Here is a 23612-nt window from a genome sequence, read left to right as displayed (position 1 = left end):
CCCACGTGCTGGGATGCTGGGATTAAAAGCATTCCCTACTATGGCCAGTTCCAGAGTCAGTTCTTACACTACTTTCCTACTGTGTCATAAAGCATGTTAAACTTGTCTTTTTGCAGGGGAGGAGCCAGCCAGTGTTGGGTTCAAAGACAGGCTCTCACATGCAATGGGCTTGTGATTTAAGCTTTCTCTCCAAAGAAAAGCTGGAAATGTGGCTCACTGATAGAGTGCTTACCTACCATATACAAGGCCCTAGGTTTATTCCCCGGCACCTCCAAAGTAAAAACAAACAAGCTATTCGTGATTGTGTTTTTGTTTCTAAAAATTCTAAAATTTGAGCTGGGAATAGTAACAAATGTCTTTAATTACAGTATTATAGTTGGTATAAGAGGATTAGGAATTCAAGGTCAGCTACAGCTACACAGCAAGTTCAAGAATAGCCTGGTCTACATGAGCCCCTGTCTCAAGAAGCCAAAATAAATAAATACAACCCAACAACTTTATTTTTTGAGGTAGCGTTTCACTGTATAACCCAACCTAGCAGAGACCTCTGTTTATAGATTTCCACCTGTTTTTGGCTCCTGAGTGTTGGGAGTCAAGGCATGTAACATTATGTCTGGCTAACTGACTACCAATTTTTTTTTTTATTAAGAAGAGTTTCAGAGTTTGCTATTTTAGAAAAATCCCCCCTGCCCCTCATGCTCCTGGAGTTGTTAAGGGTCAGACTCTCTTTAGAATATCTTCATTCCTGCTAACCCAGTTACAATCCCGGGCAATACAAGCAGAAGACTGAGGAAGAGAGGAGAAGAAGGGAAGGAAGTCATCATGGATATATTTATCAAGCAAGCTGTCACTGTGGATGTGGTTTGAATGAGCAATGCTCCCACACTCTCGGGATTTTCAGTTCGTGGTCCCCAGTTGGCGATGCAATTTGGAGAGGCTTAAGGAAGTGTGACCTTCTTAGGAGGAATGTCACTGGGCTTTTGTGCTTTCGGCTCAGGATGTGAGCTCTCAGCTTGCAGTTCCAGCCATCGCTCTGCAGGCTGCCATGCTTTCCTGCCAGGATGCTGATGGACTCTTTCTTACCCGTTGGGAACTGAAGTTCCACATTCTGTAAGCTGCTTTGGTAATGGCCTTTTTATTCCAGCAATGGAAAAGTAACTAATCAAGAGGGAACCAGAGCTCATTCATGGGGGAACTTCTGGAGCCGCTGTACTACGTGGTTTTGACCCCCTCTGTGAGAGAGTATGGGGTACTTGCCCTTCAGCTCCCCTATGCCATTAGTTGAGGCTGTTTCAGAAAGCTCGTTCATGCCCATCACTAGTGGTCTACGTTACACCTGGGCAGGAGGTGAGACACGGGCTAGCTCACAGTTTATAGATACAGGAAAACTCTAGGGTAAATCACGCAGATGGGATGCTGCAGAACGGATGTGCCTCATTTCATTAACTCCCTTTCCATTTGAGTTGCAGGCTTTCTTAGCTTCTACAAGTTTTGTTTGTTTGTTTTTGTTTTTTGTTTGTTTGTTTGTTTTTGTTTTGTTTTTCAAGATAGGGTTTCTCTATGCTTGGAGAGCCTGTCCTGGCACTCACTCTCTAGACCAGGCTGGCCTTGAACTCACAGAGATCCACCTACCTTTGCTTCCCAAGTGCTGGGATTAAAGGCATGCACCACCATCACCTGGCTACAAACAAGTCTTTAACAAATATTCCCAGTTATGTCTTCTTGTTCATATTGCAAATAACCTTTAATTTAGTTGCCTATAAGTGACTATCCATTTCACACCTCTCTCTAATGTACCTTCCTGGGCTAGAGACTCTCTGACCAGGGTCTCTGAATTCCCAGATCCCGCCTGTAAACTTCCTTCTTTTTCTTTCAATTCAGCCCTTTCAGGAATTCTTCCCAAGGTTGGGAATGGGGGGTCACTAATGGCTTCCGCCTGCCCTGTGTGAGATTCCCACAGCCTCTATTCTTTCCATGGACCCTTCCTGTGACATATGCCCTAGTTTTGCTTAACAAGCTGTTGCCATCGGTGCATTTAAATTATGAGCAATACCTTACTCACCTGGTAAAAGTCATGTTTTGGGCTGCTTCCACTTGAGATACCTCTCTATTTGCCTCTCTAGGTGATTACTTCCTGATAAACTAGACATTTTAACAATTGAGGCTGGATCTCAGGAATTCCTTTTACACAATTCCCAGCACAAAGATGCATCTAAAAATTTATAAGAATTTTAAAAACTTTAAGATTTATTTTTACTTTTGTTTTTTGGAGACAGGATCTCCCATAGTTCAGGGTAGCCCCCCAACATGCTATATTGTTGAGAATGGCATTGGACTCATGATCTTGACTTTTACACCCAAGTTCTGAGATAACGGACATGCAATACCATGTCTGGTTTTTTCAATGAGTTTTGACAAACATGTCCCATGCAGTAACTACCCATGTCAAGACAAAGTATATTTCTATGTTTGTTCCTTGGAATCAGCCCTCCCACCTTGTACCTCATAAGAATCACTTAATTACTTTTCATTATTATGGTATACTTTTGCACATTCTTTTACTCAAGATGATTTTAAAATTCATGCTTGTGTGTTATCAGTAAATTCTTTCTTTTTATTGCTGAGTTGTATTTCATTGTATAAATGAATTTATTTATTCAGCCACCAGTTGATAGACATTGGGATGATCCCCAGCTTGCTTATTTATTTATTTATTTATTTATTTATTTATTTATTCGTTATTCTTTCTGTGTGAATGCCCGCAGGCCATAAGAGGGCACCAGATCTCATTACAGATGATTGTGAGCCACCATGTGGTTGCTGGGAATTGAACTCAGGACCTTTGGAAGAGCGGGCAATGCTCTTAACCTCTGAGCCATCTCTCCAGCCCGATCCCCAGCTTTTGGCAGTTAGGACCAGAATTGCTGTAGGCATCTATGAGCAGGTGTCTGTGCAGACATATGCTGTCCTTAATAAAGACCTAGAAAGAGTTCTGGGTCATAATGGAAGTTCATGCTTAACTTTATAAGACATAGCCGAATTTCCATATAATGTCACTTTACAGTTCCATCGGTAACGTTTGAGAGTTATCATTCTCACCTTCATTTGAGACTGTGGAGTTTTTTCTTTTGTTTCTTTGCTTGTTTGTTTGAGGCAGCGTCTCTCCGTGTAGCCAAGACTCACCTTGAGCTCACTGTAGAACCAAGCTTGCCTTGAGCTCTTCTTCCCCTTCCTCACCTCTTGAGGGTTGAGTGCATGTGTCACCCACCAGCTTTGGCTAGGAGTAGGGCTTTTTAATTTTAGTCATTTTAGTGGGTATGTAGTGGTACTCCTATGTGGTTTTAATATAATTTCTCTTAGTCCTAATGATGATAAACATATTTCTGTGTTCTCCTTAGTCATTTGTATAGATTCTTCTCCAGTATTGGGGGACATGGTAGAACAACACCAGGACAACCCCCTACCATTGAGCTAGTCTTTTCTCTAACTTTCATTTTGAGATGGAGTCTTACTAAGTTGCCTAGACCGACCTTGAACTCACTCTGTAGTCCAAGCAGGTCTTGAACTTGCAATCTTCCTAATTTGGTCTCAGTAGTAGCTGCAATTATAACCCTGTACTACCAATTTGACCATTCTCTTCTAACATTTCCTTTCAAATCCTTGGTATATTTAAAAAAAATCAAAAGTCAGGTGGTGGTAGTGTACACCTTGAATCCCAGCACTTGGGAGGCAGAGGTAGGTAGATTTCTGAGAGTTCGAGGCCAACCTGGTCTACAGAGTGAGTTCCAGGACTGCCATAGCTGTTTCACAGAGAAACCCTGTCTTGGAAAAAAAAATCAAATGTAAGTGTTCATATGTCTATACAGAAGCCCTTTACAGTTTATGCCTTTGTGATTGTGTGCACATGCATGTATGCTGGCTTGCCTATTTATTTTCTCAATATTGTTCTTTCAAGAGATGTATTATATGGGGCTAGAGAGATGGCTCAGCAGTTAAGAGCACTGCTACTCTTCCAGAGGACTTTGGTTCAACTCCCAGCACACACATGGCAGCTCACAACTCTCTGTAACTTCAGATTCAGGGGATCTGACAGATACACATGCAGGCAAAACACCAGTGCATATAAAATAAAAACAAACCATTTAAAAATAAGGGTTATATTACAGTTTTAGCTGGACTTGGTGGCCCTTACCTGTATCTCAGCACTTGGGAGACTGAGGCAGAAGGATCACAAATTGGGCACATGGTTGAGTGAGCTTCATAGAGAGATGGTCTCAAAAGAACAAAACATGCTCGGGAAATGGCTTCATGGGTAAAGTGCTTGCTATGCCAGCATGAGGACCCGAGTTCAGATCCCCATGAGCTATAGAAAAGGCTGGATGTGGTGGGCATGTAACCCAGTGTTGGGGTGAGTGGAGACAGGAGGCTCCTGGGTTTGGTATGGAAACTGGTGGGCTCACCAGAAAGTATGTACCTAAGATAATCCCCAAAATTCCTTGCCAAATCTGCCAATAGCCCATTATTTAGCAGACTGGGACCTCATGAGCTTCTCCCCGAGCCATCAGTGGCGTTGACAGGACCAGAGCAGGCAACTGTGGTCGCTGTGTGTTCATGGTAAAGATGCCCACATCATGTCCAGAAGACAACATTTTTCAGACCTTCTCCCCATTTCCAGCACTTACATTTTTCTGCAGCCCCTCGCCCCCATTTCTATGCTGTCCTTTGGGTCTTAGTGGGGATGATATGAATGTCATGGTTAGGGCTGAGCACTCAACTGTCCTTTATTCTCAATACCTTGAGCAGCCATGAGTCTCTGCATTCACAAACTAGCATTCCGGGCAAAGAAAAGATTCTCTGATTAAGGCTGAGAGCAGCATTTGTCTGTGCATATAATAAACACAAATGTTTAAAAGGCAGTTTGATGCCGGGTCAGCTTCACCAAACAACAGCAGGAAGTTTTCAGGCAGGGCCTGTGACCTCCCTGGCCTTCCCAGTGGATTTTTAAAGAGGCATACATTTCTTTTGTGGAATGAGCCTCAAATTCAAGAGTAGAAGGCCGGGTGTAGTGGTACATACCTTTAATCCCAGCACCCAGAAAGTAGAGGCACAAGGATCTCTGTGAGTTAGAGGCCAACTTGATCTGTATAGCAGGCTCCAGGACAGCCAGCTCTATGTTGAGAGACCCTGTCTCAAAAAAATGGGTGGGGGTGGAGGTGGGGTGGGGAGGACAATTAGTTGTCCCCATAACAGTCTTGCCACACTGTTGCTGTGGGCACATCTTGCCTGGTCAATTGGTATTGTAGTTTGTATGGTTCACAGCTGGGTCAGCTGACATGTGTTCACTTCCAGAGGTCTGCTTAACACCTCGAGCACTCAGAAAGCTAGCCAGCAGAGGAGAAGCTTCCAACTCAATTCCAACTTTTAAAAAATGCTTTTCAATCAAAGTAATGTCTTCAGCAATATCATCTGGTTCTGGTAGGCAGCCAAGAGAAATGGCCAAATTGTATTGTTGGGCCTCTCTAATCAGCAACTCTTAGGAGGTATCCCTACCCGAAACTGGGCCTTTTGTTTAACAACCTGTGGCTTGTAGGAGTAGCTTATCCAGTATGAAAAAGATACCTCCTTCCAACTCTTTTAAAAAATCTTTTTCATACACTGTGCTGACTGGTTCTGTGTGTCAACTTGACACGAGCTAGAATCATCGGAGGAAGGAGCCTCAGTTGAGGAAATGCCTCTAGGAGATCCAGCTGTAAGGCTGGATCGTCAATTAGTGATTAGTGAGGGAGGGCCCAGCCCATGGTGGGTGCTGCTGACTATGGTGGGTGCTGTTGCCCATGGTGGCTGCTGCCATCCCTGGACTGTTTGTCCTAGGTTCTATAGAAGGTGGGTTGAGCAACCCATGGGAAGCAAGCCAGTAAGCAGTTCCCCTCCTTGGTCTCTGCATCAGCCCCTCCCTCTGGGATCCTGCCCTGTTTGAGTTCCTGTCCCGACTTCCTTCAGTGATGAACAGCAATTCTGAAGTATTAAGTCAAATAAACCCTTTCCTCCCCATTTGCTTTTTGGTCATGGTGTTTCTGCGCAGTAATAGAAACCCTAGCTAAGACATACCTTTTGTTTTGGTTAACCCTTCTCCTCCCACCCCCTTGCCTGCTCCCTCACACCCTCGTTCCTGTTTAAATCTCCCCACCCATGTATTCCTTTTCTCTACTTTCATATCTCCTATGACCTACTATCCCCCCCCCCAAGGTATCTCTACCCCAAGATCCCTTCCTAATTTCCTAGCGTCTATAAGTACTCCAAGTTAAACATTCAAATCTAAAGTTCTGAAGCTGGGATCCAGAGATGAGAAAGGACACGAAACGCTTGCCTCTCTAAGCCCGAGTGACCTCACTCAGAGTAGTTTTTCCCATTTAATCCATTTACTTGCAAATCTCACAATTTCATTTTTCTTCACAGATGAATGAAGATCCTCTGTGTATATGTGTATCATACTTTCATTATCCATTTGATCAGCTGATGGGCCTCTAGACTGAATCTATTTCCTGGCTAGCGTGACTAGAGCAGCAATGATAAGAGGTAAGCAAGTATCTCTGCTGCAAGACACAGAGTGCACTGGGTATCTGCCTGTGAGCGGCACAGCTGAATCACATAGTAGTTTCAGCTTTGCTGCTGTTGCTGTTGTGTTTTGTTGGTTGGTGGTGTTGGTGGTGGTGGCTTTTTGTGGTTGTCTTTGTTGCTTTTCAGAGACAGGATGAAATCCTGGCTGGTCTGGAACTCTCTGTATAAACCAGGCTAACTTAAAACTCACAGAGATCCACCTGCCTTTGCCTCCCAAGTGCTGGGATTAAAGGCATGCCCTACCACCGCCTGGCTTCCTCGGAGATTTATGTATTCTAGTTGTCCTACGACTTCATGGTAGATGCCCTTCACCACCTTGGTTAGATTTCATAATAACAGTTTTGAATGGATTTGGTGATAACTCATCTACGTTATTACCAACACTCATGATACAGGGAAATCATGAGTTTGAGGCCACCCGGCCCACGTCAAAATAAACATGATAGTCAAATCCTTGAGCTACATCCCTAGATCCCTTGTTTGAGGTTGAAACCTTTTTTTTTTTTTTCTGATCAATGTCTTGTGCTTTTCAGCATACAGGTGCTGGACATACTATATAACATTTATAAAGTATTTAAGATTTTCAATATTATTGTAAGTGGAATGGTCATTCAACTTCATTTTCCGGTGATTCATTATTGCTATATAGAAATATATTTTCAGCCAGGTGGTAGTGGCGCACACCCTTAATCCCAGCACTCGGGAGGCAGAGACAGGCAGATCTCTGTGAGTTCGAGGCCAGCCTAATCTACAAGAGCTAGTTCCAGGACTTCCTCCAAAGCAACACAGAGAAACCCTGTCTCGAGAACTTGTATTTTCGCCTCTATAAATTCACTTATTCTAGTCACTTTTTACAGGGTTCTTGAGGATCTTCTCATCTTTTTAGTATGTGAGTAAAACCCATTTTACTTTCTCCTTTCTAAAACTTAGATTATTTATTTATTACTCTCACTTTAATACATTTAACTCATTGGCTAAAACCATAAGTGAATTCAGCAGAAGTTATAAGAGTCTTCTACTATTTAATCTTCTGCATTTAAAATGCCATTGGTGCTTTGTTTGGTTTGTTTTGTTTTGGTTTGTCAGGAGGGCAGGAGCCTCCTGTGCTCAGGCTAACTTTGAACTCAATTAAGGACCTGAGCCTGTCCTTGAACTTATGACCCTCCTATTTTAGTCTTTTAAGTAGTGGGGTGATAGGCATGTGCCACCACACCCAATTCAGTGTAGGTTTTACATTTACATCGCTGATCTTTATTTATCAAGTTCAAAAGTTCCCCTCTAGTTTTATACTGCGAGTATTTTTAGTTCCAATTGTCTGTATTTCACCACTCTGAAAAATGCTGCGGCTGTACTTCTTGGTTCTTTTTTCCCCTATAAGATTATGTAGTGAGCATTGTGTCAGAGTCAAATAATCTTCCTTTCTAGCAACCTCCAGTTTGGTGACCTTGTTCAGGTGCTGTACCCACCTTAAGTTCCTCGCTTGTCTAGAAGGTTAACTACTTTATCATTAAGGGTAATTGCAAATGGTATTAGTTTTGCTTGCTTGTGTCTCACACGGGTAGGGGCTCAAAAATACTACTACCTTCCTCCATTCTTGTTTGGGCTTTATAATGACATTCATACCTGCCTCATAGTTCACGATAGGGAAGGTTCTTTTAAAGTGGGGTTTGGTTACGTACAAATATGAGAATCTCACCTGTGGTGACAGATTACACCTGGGTTTCAGTCACAACACAGTATCCATTCCGATATCTGCCTCTGCTGACTTTAGACTCCACAGTTATTCCCAGGCCAGACTTAATGGGATTAGTATGCTGTCCCAACCATTACAACAACAGAAGTCCTTCTTCAAAGATACCTAAGGACATCATGTTCAAAGCTTTTAGTTATATATCCAGGAAGAAGGATCCACAAGTCTTGGCACTTACTGATACTGTTGTTAGTCTATCTGTGTGTCTTCTAAGGCTTGATTCTCCAGATTTTAACACAACCAGAGTCAAGGGTACTGGGTCAAGGATATCACATAAAAATTATATTATAGCTCCCAGAGCAGTGATTCCAAATGCCAGTCCTAGAGCAAATGCCTGATAAAGTGTTTCACTCAGATTTCTATAGAACAAGAAATAACAAAATGATTTATAAATTCATAAAGCTAAATCAAACTAAATGTACTATCCCTTATTCTGTGATTATGTCTCTTCTATCTTTGGGTGTAAAATGTTCCCACATGGTATGTGTAGCCCTATGTGTGTTATTTGCATGTATGTGTGTTTGTACACATGTGTGCACACATGCATATGGAGACCAGAGGTTGACCTTGGGTGTCTTCTTCTCTCCCTGTCCAACTTATATTTTGAGGCAAGGTCTTTTGGCTGAACCTGAAGCTCACTGATTGGTTACATGGGATCCAATGGTCTTCCTATTTCTACTCCTCTTCCCCAAGAGCTGGAGTCACAAATTCACCCTACTCAATTGGCTCTTATATATGGGTACTGGGAATCGGAACCCAGGTCCTCACACTTGCACGGCAGACCCTTTACCTACTGAGCCATCGCAGACCCTCTGCATTGTCTTATGAGTGGTTATATTTTGCCCTTACTTGATATAATAAATTAGCCAACTTGTTTTCCCCCTTCCTCCATTTCCTCCAGCCACCCCCCCCCCCAATCCAGGGTTTCTCTGTATAATAACTCTTGCTGCTCTGGAACTTGTTTTGTGGTCCGGGCTGGCCTTGAACTCACAGAGATCTGCCTGCCTCTGACTCTGGAGTGCTTCAGAGGCCTGCACTGCCTTGCCTGACTAGCAAATTTATCTTAATCTACCACATGCTATCCATCTTTAAAAAATTATTAGCTTAAGAATTAGCCAGAGAGCCAGGCGGTGGTGGCGCACGCCTTTAATCCCAGCACTAGGGAGGCAGAGGCAGGCAGATCTCTGTGAGTTCGAGACCAGCCTGGTCTACAAGAGCTAGTTCCAGGACAGGCTCCAAAACCACAGAGAAACCCTGTCTCGAAAAACCAATAAATAAATAAATAAATAAATAAATAAATAAATAAATAAATAAATAATAAAAGAATTAGCCAGAGAAGAGGCTGGAGAGATGGCTCAACAGTTAAGATCACTGGTTGCCTTTCCAGAGGACCCCGGTTCAAACACCCCCAGCACCCACATGGCAGCTCACAACTGTCTGTAACTCAGTTTCGATCAGGAATCCAACACCATCACACCAATGTGCTTAAAATTAAATAAATTATTTAAAAATAATAATAAAAAAAAAAGAATTATCCAGAGGACCCCAGGATGCCTAGAATTGCGCCGTGGTAAAAGATCACTTAGGGAAACTATAAACTTGTTTGAAGTTACTGTTGAACTCCAGTCTTTATTCCACAACCAAGGGGTGTTAGTTTCCACAGGAGAGGGCTGCAAGGGACTCTGTGCAGCAGACCTGGTCTGTTCTAGACTAATGTCAGCCCATCTGGCTTGAAAAAAAGAAAAGCTGAAATTAAGCCAGGTGTGGTGGCCCATACTTTTAACCCCAGCACTCTGAAAGCAGATCTCTGTGAGTTCGAGGCCAGTCTAGTCTGCATAGTGTATTCTAGAACAGCCAGAGCTGTCTGCCTCTCACATACAAAGGGAAGTAATTAATTCAGTGGCTCTGGATGCTGGGAAGATTTGGACAAGTTGGGAAAAAAAAAAAAGAAGGATGGATAAATACCAAGATAGAGAATGGGGAAACATAGGTTTCTTAGGTAGCCTGTGGAGGGCACAGAGATGGAGTCCTGGGTGAGCAGAAGCTCTCAGCAAGGTGGCTGAGGCTTTAACTTTCTAAGTCTTCCTTTTCCCAGCTAATCAGAAAGGCTCCCTTGGCCTGGCCTCTCTGAGTGTTTGCCTGCTGAGATAATACTAACGGATAGAGAGCAGGGCGTCCCACACAGGCTTGAGAAGAGACTCTTTGACTTCGCTGACGGTTGAGAAGACAGTATTTCCAGACATGTGACGCTGCTCCAGGCAATCTCTCCACGGGGACGAGTTGATGGAAACGTACAGGGCCTGTAGGCTAAACACTGTCAGAACACATTATCACCAAATAAATCTGGACAATTCCATTTTAAATGTCCTGTTCCCAAACCTAATGACTAGGCAGAGAGGCTCAGTTCTGTTGGGGGAAAGGCTATAATGTGGGGTCAAAGGGTCACAAAAGGACAGCCAAGGGCTACATTCTGCCTCCAGATTCTGGTAAATGTCTCCGACACTGGGCTGCAAGATGTGACGACAGAAATTCAGAAGCTATTTCATCTGAAGACTTATCCTAGCAACAACAAAATAAATGATTTTCATTGCCCAGAGGCCCGTGTTAGATGGTATTCAGACCATAGCCCGTCTGCCCCCCCCCCCACCTTTTTGTTGGGATCTCACGTAGACCAAGGTTAGACTTGAACTTGTTTTGTAGCCAAAGTTAACCTTCAATTCCTGATTCTCCTGCCTCTGTTTCTTGAGTGCTGCAATTACAGGCATATGACATCACTCTTGATCCAGTTGGAAGAAGTTTAAATTTTTGTGTGTGTGTATGTGTGTGTTTCTTATTTCATTTTATTTTGACAGAGTTTTATGAAGCCCAGGCTGACTAGGCTGACTCAAAATCACTAGCTCTGAATTCTTGAGATTCCTCTGCTTCATTTTCTAGGTGCTTAAACTATAAGAGTGGGTCACCACACCAGCTGAAGTTTCTTTTCTGTCTTTAATAGTATCACATAGGAGTGCTACGCAGGGAGACAGTTTAGGTGCTGTCGTATTTACTCATTTAACCCTCCCAGTCATCCTGGGAGGAAGATACTCTCCTTATCTTCATTTTTAAGATTAGTAAACTAAGGCATTAAGAACTAAGTAAGGACTTAGGTTGGGCGGTGGAGGTGCACGCCTTTAAAATTCTAACACTTGGAAATCAGGTACGCTTGGCTGTCTACAAGTTCAAGGCCAATTTGGCTACCGAGTGAGTTCCGGACAGCCAATGCTATACAGAGAAACCCTGTCTAGAAAATCCAAACCAAATCAGGCAAACAAACAAACAAAACCTAAGGACCTGACTCGAGGTCACAGTTTATTTTTGTCTTTTTGTATGGCAGTCCTAAACCTGTGGGTCTCAACCCTTTTGGGGTTTGAGTGATCCTTTCACAAGGGTACCCTAAGACCATCAGAAAACACAGATATTTACATTAAAATTTATAACAGTAGCAAAATTACAGCTATAAAGTAGCAACAAAAAATTTATGGGCCGGGCAGTGGTGGCGCACGCCTTTAATCCCAGCACTCAGGAGGCAGAGGCAGGTAGATCTCTGGGAGTTCGAGGCCAGCCTGGTCTACAAGAGATAGTTCCAGGACAGGCACCAAAGCTACAGAGAAACCCTGTCTCGAAACAAAAAAAAAAAAAAAATTATGGTTGGGGGGGTCACCACAGCATGAGGAACTGTGTTAAAGGGTCTCAGTGTTAGGAAGGTTGAAAACCACTGGTTTTTGGAGGTTGTTTTTTGCTCTTTTTGTTTTGGGTTTGTTTGTTTGTTTGTTTGTTTTTGAGAGCTGGGGTATAGAGTTTATTTAGTGGGTAATGAAGAGGGAAGGGATGGGGAGAAGGGGGAAGGAGGGGGGGAGGGAGAGACGCAGAAGCTGCCACTCCAGAAGGGCAGACAGAAAGCTGTTTCAATATTTTTTGAGACAGAATCTCAGGTAGCCTAGGCTAAACTTGAGCTTGCAACGTGGATGAGATAACCTTGAAAATCTGATATTCTGCTAGGATTAGAACACTTACCAACACACCCAGTTTATGCGCTACTGAAGAGTTAACACAGGGTCTCAGGAGTGCTAGGCTAACACATGCTACCAGCTGAGCTACCTCCCCAGTTCACATACCTCTATTTTTTTTTTCCGAGACAGGGTTTCGCGCGCCACCACCACCCAGCATGTACCTCTATTTTTATTAACTACTCTATTCCAGATACTGTAACAGGATATAAGGATTAATAAAAACAATTGTGTTTCCTCAAAAACAGGCAGCCAGATGTGAAGATGCAGCTCAGTGGTAGAGCAAATGCTTATCATACAGGGCCCTGGTTCTGTCCCTAGCACCCAAACTAACCAAGCAAACAAAAACACCCGTCTATATACCTAGCAGGGAAGAAGAAGGCACTCAATCATAACCCAATTTTTGCAGGGGTGGGCAGGGCCCTTTTAAAAGGAAACATAGTCAATGTGCTCAGGAGGTGCTCCTAGTGGCTGCAGCTGAGGAGGTGTCCTGTCAGGACCCCCAGGGCAGGCCAGTACAGATGCCTGAATAATAACAGGAGGGTCTTCACTCTGTTCCTCTAGAAGGGTGACAAATGAGTAAATATATTTAAGACAGGGTTTCTCTGTGTAGCTCTGGCTGTCCTGGAACTCGCTCAGTAGACCAGGCTGGCCACTAACTCCGAGATCACCTGCCTCTGCCTCCTGATTGCAAGGATTAAAGACATGTGCCACCAAGGCCCAGCTAGAAGACATTTTCTCTTACAATCACAGTGTCCCCCAAAAACTACCACGAAGTCCACACTTGTATGTAAAAGCAAGGGCCTTTATTCACACTTAAGCTTGGACTCTATCCTATGCAGCGGTGCCAAGAGAGCAGACAATGACAAGTCCAGCTGGGACAATTGGGACAAGATTTTTTTTTTTTTTTAATCACGGTAGAGGTTGGGGTGAGGGGATTTCCAGCTGACGTTTGTCTTAGAAGTCTTGGCCAAAGGGGAGCAGGTGAGTCCTGGGCTCAGGGACCTCTGGAGATCTTATCTAATCTTATGTAAGGGTTGATCTGTCAGGTACTTCCCTTAAAATGCTGGCCCTCCTTGCTGTTAGTTTAGGGCTTTTCCTGGAACCCATTGCTGCCTGCCACAGCAGCCGTGCAGCCTGGTCCCCAGGTTTAACCAAGCTGCCCAGGGTCCCACATGGCTTGGGCCCCATTATGTATGTCCAGGCTGCTATGGGCCCCATACTTTTAAGGGACTATACTTGATGGCCCTTGCTTATATTCTTAGCAATTGGGAGGCAGAGAGGCGGAAGAACTGGTCTAAGCTGTAGGTCTGACTGGGCTATCTAGTGAGACCCTATTCCTGCAAAGCTAAACCAAACTAAACCAAAACAACAACAACAACAAATCAAACAGAAACACGGACGGTACCTCAAGGAACAGGAATGGAAAAGAAATAAAAATGGAGGGAAACGTTGGTACTATTCCCAGGTAACCTGGGCTGACAAGCTGATTGTCCGATGGAGCCGCAAAGATCCTAGAAAGACATGAGCTGGAATTTAGGCTGTGAAGTTGCTCTTGAAATGTTCTGGAATTATGTGAGGCCCAGTGTGGTTGTGTGTTCCAGTCAATCCTGCCACCGCAGTGCCTGCAGCCATGGGGAGCTGGTCACTGGCTTCTACAAACTTATTTACCTTTGCGCATTGTATTCCCCTCCACGGAGGGTGTTCCACTATGTCCTCCTCCCCTTACGGCCTTCTGAACAGTCACCTCAGTGTGTCCTTCCAGGCTTAGGTCTCCTGTTACTTCACTGGGACATGCATCTTTGGGTGCTCACAGCAGTCTTTCTAGCTCCTCAAACCCTGTGTTATTTGTCTTGGACGTACATCAAAGTCTCCTCGAAAATAGTCCATAGGCTTCCAGAAACATGTACGCGTGCGCGCACACACACTCCAGGAATTATGTCTTCTAATTCCAGGACCCCTTTCACTAAAGCTAATAATAAAGAAGACTCTACACGGTTGTCACACCAATTCTAAGTAAACACAACCAAGACCACAAAGAATACCATGTAATCAGTAATTGTGCTATTAAGTAGACAGGTCCATCACAAGCCCGCACAAAGCAATGACATGTGCCAACTGGACAAGAGTAAACAAGCAGACATTTTGAAATAGAATAGAAAGCCTACGACAAATATTATTCTATGTAAGTATCATTTCATGACAGTGACATTTTCCAGTCAACTAGGAAGTGATGGATCATTCTAAGGATTCTGGGAAAAATTCCTTAAAGATCTGGGATAAAAAGAAAACTTAAACCCCTTGCTCATACGATATACCAAAAGAATCAAAGTTGACTTCAGTAATAACTTGTTACAGCCCACTCTGTGCCAGACCTGATGCAAAGAGCTCACTAATGTGAGCAACGTGGCAGCTCGCGGGGAGCCGTACTGTGGCTTTTATTTTTATTTATATTTTCAGATGAATAACTGAGGTTCAAAGAACTTAAATTCATTAATGTTCCACAATTAATAATCAGGAGAGCTGGCACTCAGATGCAGGGCCAATGAATCCTATAGCTTTCACTCATTTTTATCCTTCCTTCTTTCCTTCTTCCCTTCCTTTCTTCCTTTCTTTTTTCATGAGACAGCATCTCAGGTAGCCCAGGCTGGCCTGGAATCCACTATGTAGACAAGGATAGCCTTGAACTTTTGATCCTCTTTCCTTTATCTCCCAAGTGCTGGGATTACAGGTGTGAACCACTATGCCCCGTTTATGCTGGGGAGTGAACCCAGGGCCTTGTGCATGCCAGGCAAGTACTCTACAAGTGAGCTACATCCTTGGCCCTCACTCTCAATGGATACACATAGGTGTGTATGTGTCTTAAACTTCTTTTACATTATTTGCATTTTTAATATAGTCTTTTTAAAAAGTTATATTTATTTTATGAAAATTGGTATTTTGCCATGGGTATTGGGTACCCTGAAACTGGAATTACAGACAGTTGTGAGCTGCCATGTGGTGCTGGGAATTGAACCAGGTCCTCTGGAAGAACAACCAGTGCTCTTAACCCCTGAGCTATTTGATTTTTAATTGCCAAATTATGATTATATATATTTGTGGGATGATGCAAAAAATTAAAGTAACTTAATTAGCATCCATTACTTCACATATCACTTTATGGTGAAAATATTTGAAATTTCACCTCTTAGCAATGTTGAAACTTGCAATCACTATTATAAACTATAGTAACCATATTGTGCAATAGGCATCAAAAATTTATTTCTAAATTAAACAAAATTTATTCCTGCCATCTCTAACTGAAACTTCATCCCTTACAGCTCTTACTCCTAATCACAATAATCTTTCTCATTAAAGAACTGTTTGCAATTAAACCACAGAAGAATTACCAGTAAGTGGAAAAATTGGGAGTCAGATGTAGTGGCACAGTCCTATAATCCCAGTACTCAGGAGGCCGAGGCAGGAGGATTAGCAGGAGTAAAGGGAGAAATCCAGCTGAGCAGTGTCATTTCCTCTCTCAGTTTTCAGCTTCCTGTACTTCTACCACAGGCTCTGACCACCACACTGGGCCCAAACACCCAGGCATAAGCAGCCCCAAACTAAACCCTTAGAAATCGTGTGGCCATAGAAGCCTCACTCCTACGCCGTTTCTCCCAGTTACTCCGGTAACAGTAATGATAAAACTAGCCAGGGGGCAAGAAGGCATGACTGGCTGAAACCTATCTTTCTGCTACGACCTTAATGGCCACATCCTTTTTATTTTGGAATATTTGAAAACTTATGAAAACATTCTTTAAACAGGAATTGCAAATCTGCGTGTGGTGGCTCATGCCTCTGATCACAGCACTCAGGAGGCAAAGGCAGTTAGGCTGAATTCCAGGCCAGCCTAGTCTACATAACAAATTCCAGGCCAGCCTGATCTACGTGGCAAGTTCCAGGACAGCCAGTGCTACAGAGTGAGACCCTTATAGACTCTATTGCAAAAGTAGGGGCTGGAGAGAAGGCTTCACAGTTAAGAGCACTGGTTGTTCTTGCAGAGAACCTGGGTTCACTTTGTAGCACCCACATGGTGGCTTCCCCCCAAGTGTCTTGACCCCAAATTTCAGGGGATTTGATACCCTCTTCTTGCCTCTCTAGATACCAGGCATGCATGTGGTGCATGCAAAAGAAAATGCATACACCTAAAAATAACTTTTTAAAAATACACATTAGCATAAATAAATAAACTGCAAAGGTAGTACAGACTTCCCAAGTAATTCTTCTTTGGTTTTTCCTACTGTTTACATCATATATTACTTTGATATTTTTGTCACAATTAAGGAATTAACATTGATGATGTATTAACTGAACTCCACATTCTAACAGATTTTTCCCAAGAGTTTTTCCCTCCCTAGAAAATATCCCTTTTCTTTTCCAGGATCCCATCCAGGACACTGTACTTCATTTGCTTGTCAACAGTTTTCCAGACTCTCCTTGTTGTGTGAGAGCCAAAGTTACACTTTAAATTTTAATTGCTAGGCCTAAGAGATCCAGGGAAACAAAAAATGCCTCTGCTCTGGGAGCCCCTTGCCCGAGGACAGACAGTTCCTGAAATGCTGGAGGCTGTTGTTTATGGGAGATAACAAGCCACGAGTTTTCACTCCCCTAAACAAGTTTGTTTGACCCTTCTGCACTGGACTTGCTTGGTCACGTGTGGGCAAGAAGTTCACAGGCTGGAGGTCCATCAGGATGTCTGCTTGTACCTAATGGGTTTTCCTTCCTTCCTTCTTTCCTTCCTTCCTTCCTTCCTTCCTTCCTTCCTTCCTTCCTTCCTTCCTTCCTTCCTTCTTTCCTTCCTTTCTTTTTTCCTTTTTTTTCTATTTTTTATTTTTCGAGACAGAATTTTTTTTTTCAAGAAGTAACAAGTTTATTTGTGCCACAGCACCTACAGTCCCTCCCCCATGTGGGGGCAATGTGCAGTTGGTTAGATGTAAATGCTGAGTCTTAGAGGGCCCGGCCACCTCTACTGCCACCTGACTAGTATTTAATTAAAGCTTGCTTCAAATTTGGCTTTAAACTGTGGGAGTGGTCTTGTTCTCAGTTGGTGGGATTAACAGTTGATGACCCTAAGTGTTTTGAGAAATATTAGTCAAACAATGCAGGATGTCTCTCAGTGTAGATTTGTCTGTTTTGTTTTCTCGTGGCTAATCTGGTACCATGAGTCTACGGTGTAAAAAACACAAAAGTGAGGTGCCATTTGTTAAGTGTTTTTTGACCAACAAATCTCTCTGCTGACGCAATAATCCCAATCAGACCAAATCAGACCGAATTAGAAGATGCCCAGGTTTAATGGGTGCCAGTGCTCCCACGTGGCCCCCGGAAAGACACGGGGCCCCCCCGGGGGGGGGGGAACAGGGAGAAAGGGGAAAGGAGAACTGGAATGACCACCTGAGAGGGAAAAGGAGAGACTGCGTGTTCATTCTCTTGGGGGCAGTTTAAACAGCCTTTGGGAGTTGTCTTGACCCTCCCTGGGGAGGGGGTCACTGTTTGGTAGACTTTCTTGGAAGTGGAATCTGGACTGTGGCCACTCCCAGGGGAGGGAGCTTTGAATTGGAGCTAGCCAACCAGCATTCAAAAATGGATGCCGGGGGCTGGGGTGAAGCCCCCCAATCAAACACCATTTACATTACATCATATCTCAGGTCTAGGCTAGGAAGAGGACATCTATTGGCTAAGCCTAGAACTTCCTATGTAGACCAGGCTGGCCTTGAACCGAGACCCATTCACCTCTGCCTCCAAAGTACTGAGATTAAATATGTGTGGCTCCAAACTCAGGAATTTTTTTTTAAGACATATTGAGGACTGGAGAGATAGCACAACAGATAGGAGAAATTACTGCTCTTAGGGGAGCTGGAGAGAGGGCTCAGTGGTTAAGAGAACTTTCTGTTTTGCTGAGGACCTGGGTTCAGTTCCCAGCACTCATGGTGAGTTCCAGGACAGCTGGGCTGTTACAAAGAGAAATTAGTGCTCTTGCAGAGTATGAGCTGAGTTCCTAGCACCCAGGCTGGGGAACTCACAACTGCTTGTAACTCCAGCTCCAGGGGATCCTATACCCTCTTCTGGGTTTCTCAGGTATCCCCACATCCAAATATATACATACATACAGACACACACACACATAAACAAAAATAAAACTTTTCAAAAGTCAAGTAATGGCCCTGCATTGTGGCATACTCCTGTAATCCAGCACTCAGGAAGCAGAGGAAGGAATCGCCATGAGTCTTAAGTCAACCTGATCCGCATAGTGAGTTCCAGTTCAGCCAGGACTTAACCCTTTTCCAAAACAAAGAAGCAAAGTCAAGTATCTGGAAAGACCAGCTGGCCCTGGCCTTGCAAGCTGATTTACTTCAAAATATTTAATGACAATCTCTGTTACATCAGGCACTGTGTTAAGTACTGCTGGGCAAAAGGAAGTAAGACAGAGTTGATTCTTCTCATACTGGAATCTCAGCATTCAGGCGGCACAGGCAGGAACAGTAAACATTCTAGGACGTCCTCAGTTATAAACTGAATTTGAGGTCAGCCTGGGATACATGAGGCCCTGTTTGATGCTTTGGCTTTTTGTTTAGTTTTTCAAGACAGAGTTTCTCTTTATAGCCCTGACTGTCCTGGAACTCACTCAAGAGATTAGGCTGGCCCCGAACTCAGAGATCTTCTCACCTCTGCCTCCCAAGTGCTGGGGTTAAAGTCATGTGGCACCTCTGTCCAGCAGAGGCTCTGCTTCTAATAAACAAAGAAAATGACTAATTTAGGCTGTGATGGTGGTACACACTTGTAGTCTTAGCGCTTGGGAAGTCGAGACAGAAGATGGAGAGTTCCAGGCGAGCCAGGACTATATTTGTGAGAAATGAGTTCAAAAACAAACAACCTTGAAAAGCAAGAATGTATACATTAAAAAGGAGTCACATTTTGTCACTCTTCATAGGTTGAGTGCTTAGATACTATCAGCAGAGCCTTGGAACCAACCTTAAGACGATACAAATAATGACCAGTCAGAAGTTGCTTGCTGTACAAAGCTTCTAGAGCCAGAAACTTCCTGTTTGAGAAAGAAGCCTCAAAGATTACTTGAAAGAATAAGGAAATGGATAGAGGGTAATAGGTTGATAATCTTCGCCTTTCAGTGGCTTGATATGTTAATCCCAAGAGGGAGAATAAAACCACTACCACAACTTGAAGCAAGCTTGAATTTTTTGGGGGGAGTTACACTCAAGAGCTGGCTAGCCGCTGCCTCCAGGGTCCATTAAGGTTGAAGAGAGCAGCCCCAGTCCATTTTTTGGAAGTTAATCTTAAGTAGTTACAAATCAGGTTTACAGAAGACAGACAATAGGGCAATAAAGAAATACAGAAAAAAAATCCCCCCAAAAAACATCATGAGGTCACCACATGACTAGGGAGAGTTCAGGGAGGGTCAGGGAGGTGAGAGTGTTCACAAAAACAAATCAAGGTCATGGGTTGGGGGAAGGTCAGGTTCCAGGAAACAGCGAGCAACTCAGCTCTTACAGTAAATAGAAACTTATTTTTAACAGGACAATATAATGGCTCCTGCCTTCAAAATGGAGTCAGGGGGTTCTTTAGATATAAATATATGTATATCATGCAAGCAATAGTTTTGCCAAGGACAATGAAGTTTCAAGGTCCAATGTGGTTCCCTCAGGGATGGGTCCTAACAACCCGTGGTCTTGTAGTTTGTCTAGGCTCTATGTTTTTCATTTTTTTAAAGATTACATCTATTTACTTACCTATTTGTTATGTGTATGTGTGAACACTCATGCATCTACACACACTAGCCAGGTGGAGAGGTCGAAGGATAACTAACTTGAAGGAATTAGTTCTCTCCTTCCACCATCAAACTCAGGCCATCAGACTTGACAGCAAATGCCTTTACCCCAGTGAACAACCTCACCCAGCCTCATTTGTCCACGGTCTCCTAGCTGACCAACTGTCTAGTTTTTTGCATTTCAAAGTAAATCAACTAGACACTTTCCCTAAGCTTAGTGATGCTGTCGGTTATGCAGAAGAGCCAGTGTTGTCTCCTTCAGCCAGTTATCAACATGTCTAACCCCATCCTAGCCCATTTATTTATTTATTTATTTATTTATTTATTTATTTATTTATTTATGGTTTTTCGAGACAGGGTTTCTCTGTGGCTTTGGAGCCTGTCTTGGAACTAGCTCTGTAGACCAGGCTGGTCTCGAACTCACAGAGAATCGCCTGCCTCTGCCTCCCGAGTGCTGGGATTAAAGGCGTGCGCCACCATCGCACGGCTCCATCCTAGCCTATTTAAAATCAACTCATGGCTATGTTTTCATCTGTACCTCCTGTATATTGTCCATGCAGCCTCACCAGTCCCAACGTAACCCAGATGGCTAGGCAAATCTCGCCTCAATGCTTCTCAATTGAGATTAGCAGCAGGGTGTTGTGGGAGAGGAAGGAGTAATGAATTGGAACCAGGAGCTTTTCCAAAAAGTATGTGTTAATGCCTTACCCCACTGCCAGTTCTGAGAAACCCCAGGGCTGGCATGTGTGGAGTAGGAAGACATGAGTCGTCTAGGTAAGCTCTGCGTGCAGTCCCAAACTCTTCTTTTTCTTCTCCTGTCCTTGAGAGCAGTTGCAGGTACTTCCAGGAACCACTGACTCTGAACGTGAACCACATACACATCTTCACCAAAGGACCTAACCCTCTAATCTGTGCACCCAGCGCCTGCTGCTTTAGAAGACACAAGAAGAGCCACAAGACTGCCTGGGATTCTTCTCCATCAGGAAGGTCTTTACCTCTATTTTTGTTTCAGAACCACCCACCTAGTTGAGGCTTTCTTCCTCAAGGAAGGCATTTAATACCAGAGTTCTCACCCACTCCAGAGTGGGAAAGAAGAGGACACTGGCAGTAGAAGCTATCAGGCAGAATGGAATATTTTCACCCGCTGGCCGACTCTGTTCTTCCACTATTGTCTCTGCACCAGGAAAGACTGGCGTTTCAGAAGTCAAAAAGTAGTGCATAGTCTCTGCAATGGTGGAGGAGAGAATGCCTTTACAAGAAGATGAAACCCACAGCTTTATTCATCTGGAACCATGGCGGGGGAGGTGAGCAGAGAGCAATGCCAGCTTCAAGTCATCCCAGTCACACACAAAGCCTGCCAGTGGGCATGACCCTGTCCCAGGGGGGATCTGGAATCCAAGAGGGAAAGGAATAGGTATTACTGTTCAAATTCTGCCAGTTCTGGCTTGTTCACATGCCAGTTCTGGCTTGGCCACATGACTTTTGAGTCTGTGTTACAATAATTTCGGAGTGGCTTTTAGTAGTGGAGTTATTATTATTTTTTCTTTGTTTGGTTTGGTTTGGCCTGAAACCCAGAGATCTGCCTGCCTCTGCTGAAATTAAAGGCATATCCCACCATGGCCAGGTCAGTAGGGAAATTCTTTTACTTTTATTTGTATCACCTGTACAGAGGTCAGGGTCAGAAGAGACCAGGGACAAATGGCTAACTGAGGTGTCTATTTACATATCAAATCAGTGCTGGCCAGGCCAGTTCTCCCATTTTCCCTGGATATCTCTGGCTCCTCCCAGCACTTCTTACCTGCCCCTTAGCCCTAAACCTCCCGAACCCAGGGGCTGGGCTTCCCTTCTCTTCCCCAAACTCCTGATCACTATATAACTCAGCCACTTTGGTTACTCACTTTTGGTTCCCATGTGCTATCTTGGCTCTTGACTCTACTCTTGACTCTTGCCCCCCCTACTTCTGTTCCTCTTTGGCTCTACCCCCATTTCTCTCCTTTCATGGTCTACTTCAGTCTGGACTCTTTCAGAGACCCCTCCCTCATATCTACATAACCAGATGTCATATCCTCATTTTCAGTCAGAAGACAATTTGTGGAAGTCAGTTCTCTCCTTCCACCTTGTGAGGCCTTGGAGATCAAACTCAGGTTCTTGGGCTTGAAGGCAAGAACCTTTGCCCTCTGAGCCATTTTGTCTACCCAGTCTGTAGAATTTTAGAAAGATGTTTCAGAGCAATCTACTAGGATCTGCCTGGTGGTAGTAAGAGCCGGCTTTTCCCCAGTACTTCTGTCTCAAAGCAAAGACCATTCTAAGCACTGTCCTGCTAGTCAGCCAAATGGACAGACGGGAGTGAGTGCAGCTACCAAGACACAGCAGCCGACCCTTTGACAGACATTCCCAAGAAAGGCAGTCTGCTCTAGAGCCAAGGCCAAGTCTCTTTATGTAACCCCAACTGTTCCATAATCCTCCTGTCCTAGACTCCCAAATGATGAGATTACAGGTGTGTGTCACCTTGTCCAGCTCTCCCTCTCTCTCTCTTAAATCATGGCCTTTGATAATACCAAGCCTGAATTTATCCATAGTGAGGATTGACTGGGACTAAGACATGACATTGTCTTGGTTCCACAATTTATAGCATATGAATATACTTTTGTACCTAGGGCCATTTAATCTTGGTCCTCTGCTCAGTGTGCTCTAGGTCTCTTTCAACCCCAAAACACTCCCAGGGGAAGAAATAATAGACACCTCTCCAGAAAAGCCCAAAGGGTCTCCCCATGTAACCCCTGTTGTAAGGGAGGCAGCACAGGGGAGGTTCCCTAGAGAGAAAAGTGTTTCTAGAAGTGCCCAGATGGTGGAGAAGGTTCTGGATTCAGTAATAGCACAGAAGTGGCTTGTTGCGGGAGGTCCTTCTGCCCCTCCAACCAATAGCTGCTGTGATACCAGCCCATTGGGGCGTGGTCTCTCTCCCTTTAAAAAAGCGGCTATTTCCTCTGCTCGCTCTCTTCACTTCCTGCTCCGCCGGAGACTAGACTCCCTTCCTGGTTGTGCAGATGGCTGTTGTCTGGGACGGTGATCTGTAAGTTTTCCCCTTTAAATAAATAACACCCTATTAATCATAACTCCAAACTGGTGTGGCCTTGTTCGTGACTTACGCCTTCAGTGGCTAGCATCAGTGGCTGAGCATACAGGTGTCTCCTAGCCCCATAAACTTATCTCTGGCCTCATCGGACCAGTGTAAGGATTCTCAACTGAGTTGAGTGTTTGGGGGTTGGAGAGTGTCCCAGGCACACATGGCATCTTCTGTGATTGAGAACCATTGACCCAAACAATTCCAAAGCATCCTCAGATGCCTCCAGGGGATGCTGGCTCCTCTTTCAGAACCGTG

The 23612-nt window shown here is 44.0% G+C and overlaps 1 long non-coding RNA gene across 1 annotated transcript; it reads left to right on the top strand.

Moving 5' to 3' along the window:
* The first annotated feature begins 6284 nt into the window (after positions 1–6284).
* LOC126492410 (uncharacterized) lies at positions 6285–23384 on the top strand. The gene is made up of 3 exons (XR_007589587.1): positions 6285–6576; positions 7476–7507; positions 21062–23384. It is a non-coding gene; the product is annotated as an uncharacterized lncRNA (long non-coding RNA).
* The last annotated feature ends 228 nt before the right edge of the window (positions 23385–23612 follow it).

This window comes from Alexandromys fortis, unplaced genomic scaffold (assembly GCF_014885135.2).
Source record: "Alexandromys fortis isolate MF-2015 unplaced genomic scaffold, M_Fortis_MF-2015_v1.1 scaffold_80, whole genome shotgun sequence".
NCBI lineage: Eukaryota > Metazoa > Chordata > Mammalia > Rodentia > Cricetidae > Alexandromys > Alexandromys fortis.
The sequence above is the reverse complement of the archived record's forward strand: the minus strand, read 5'-3'. Positions and strand labels throughout refer to the sequence as shown.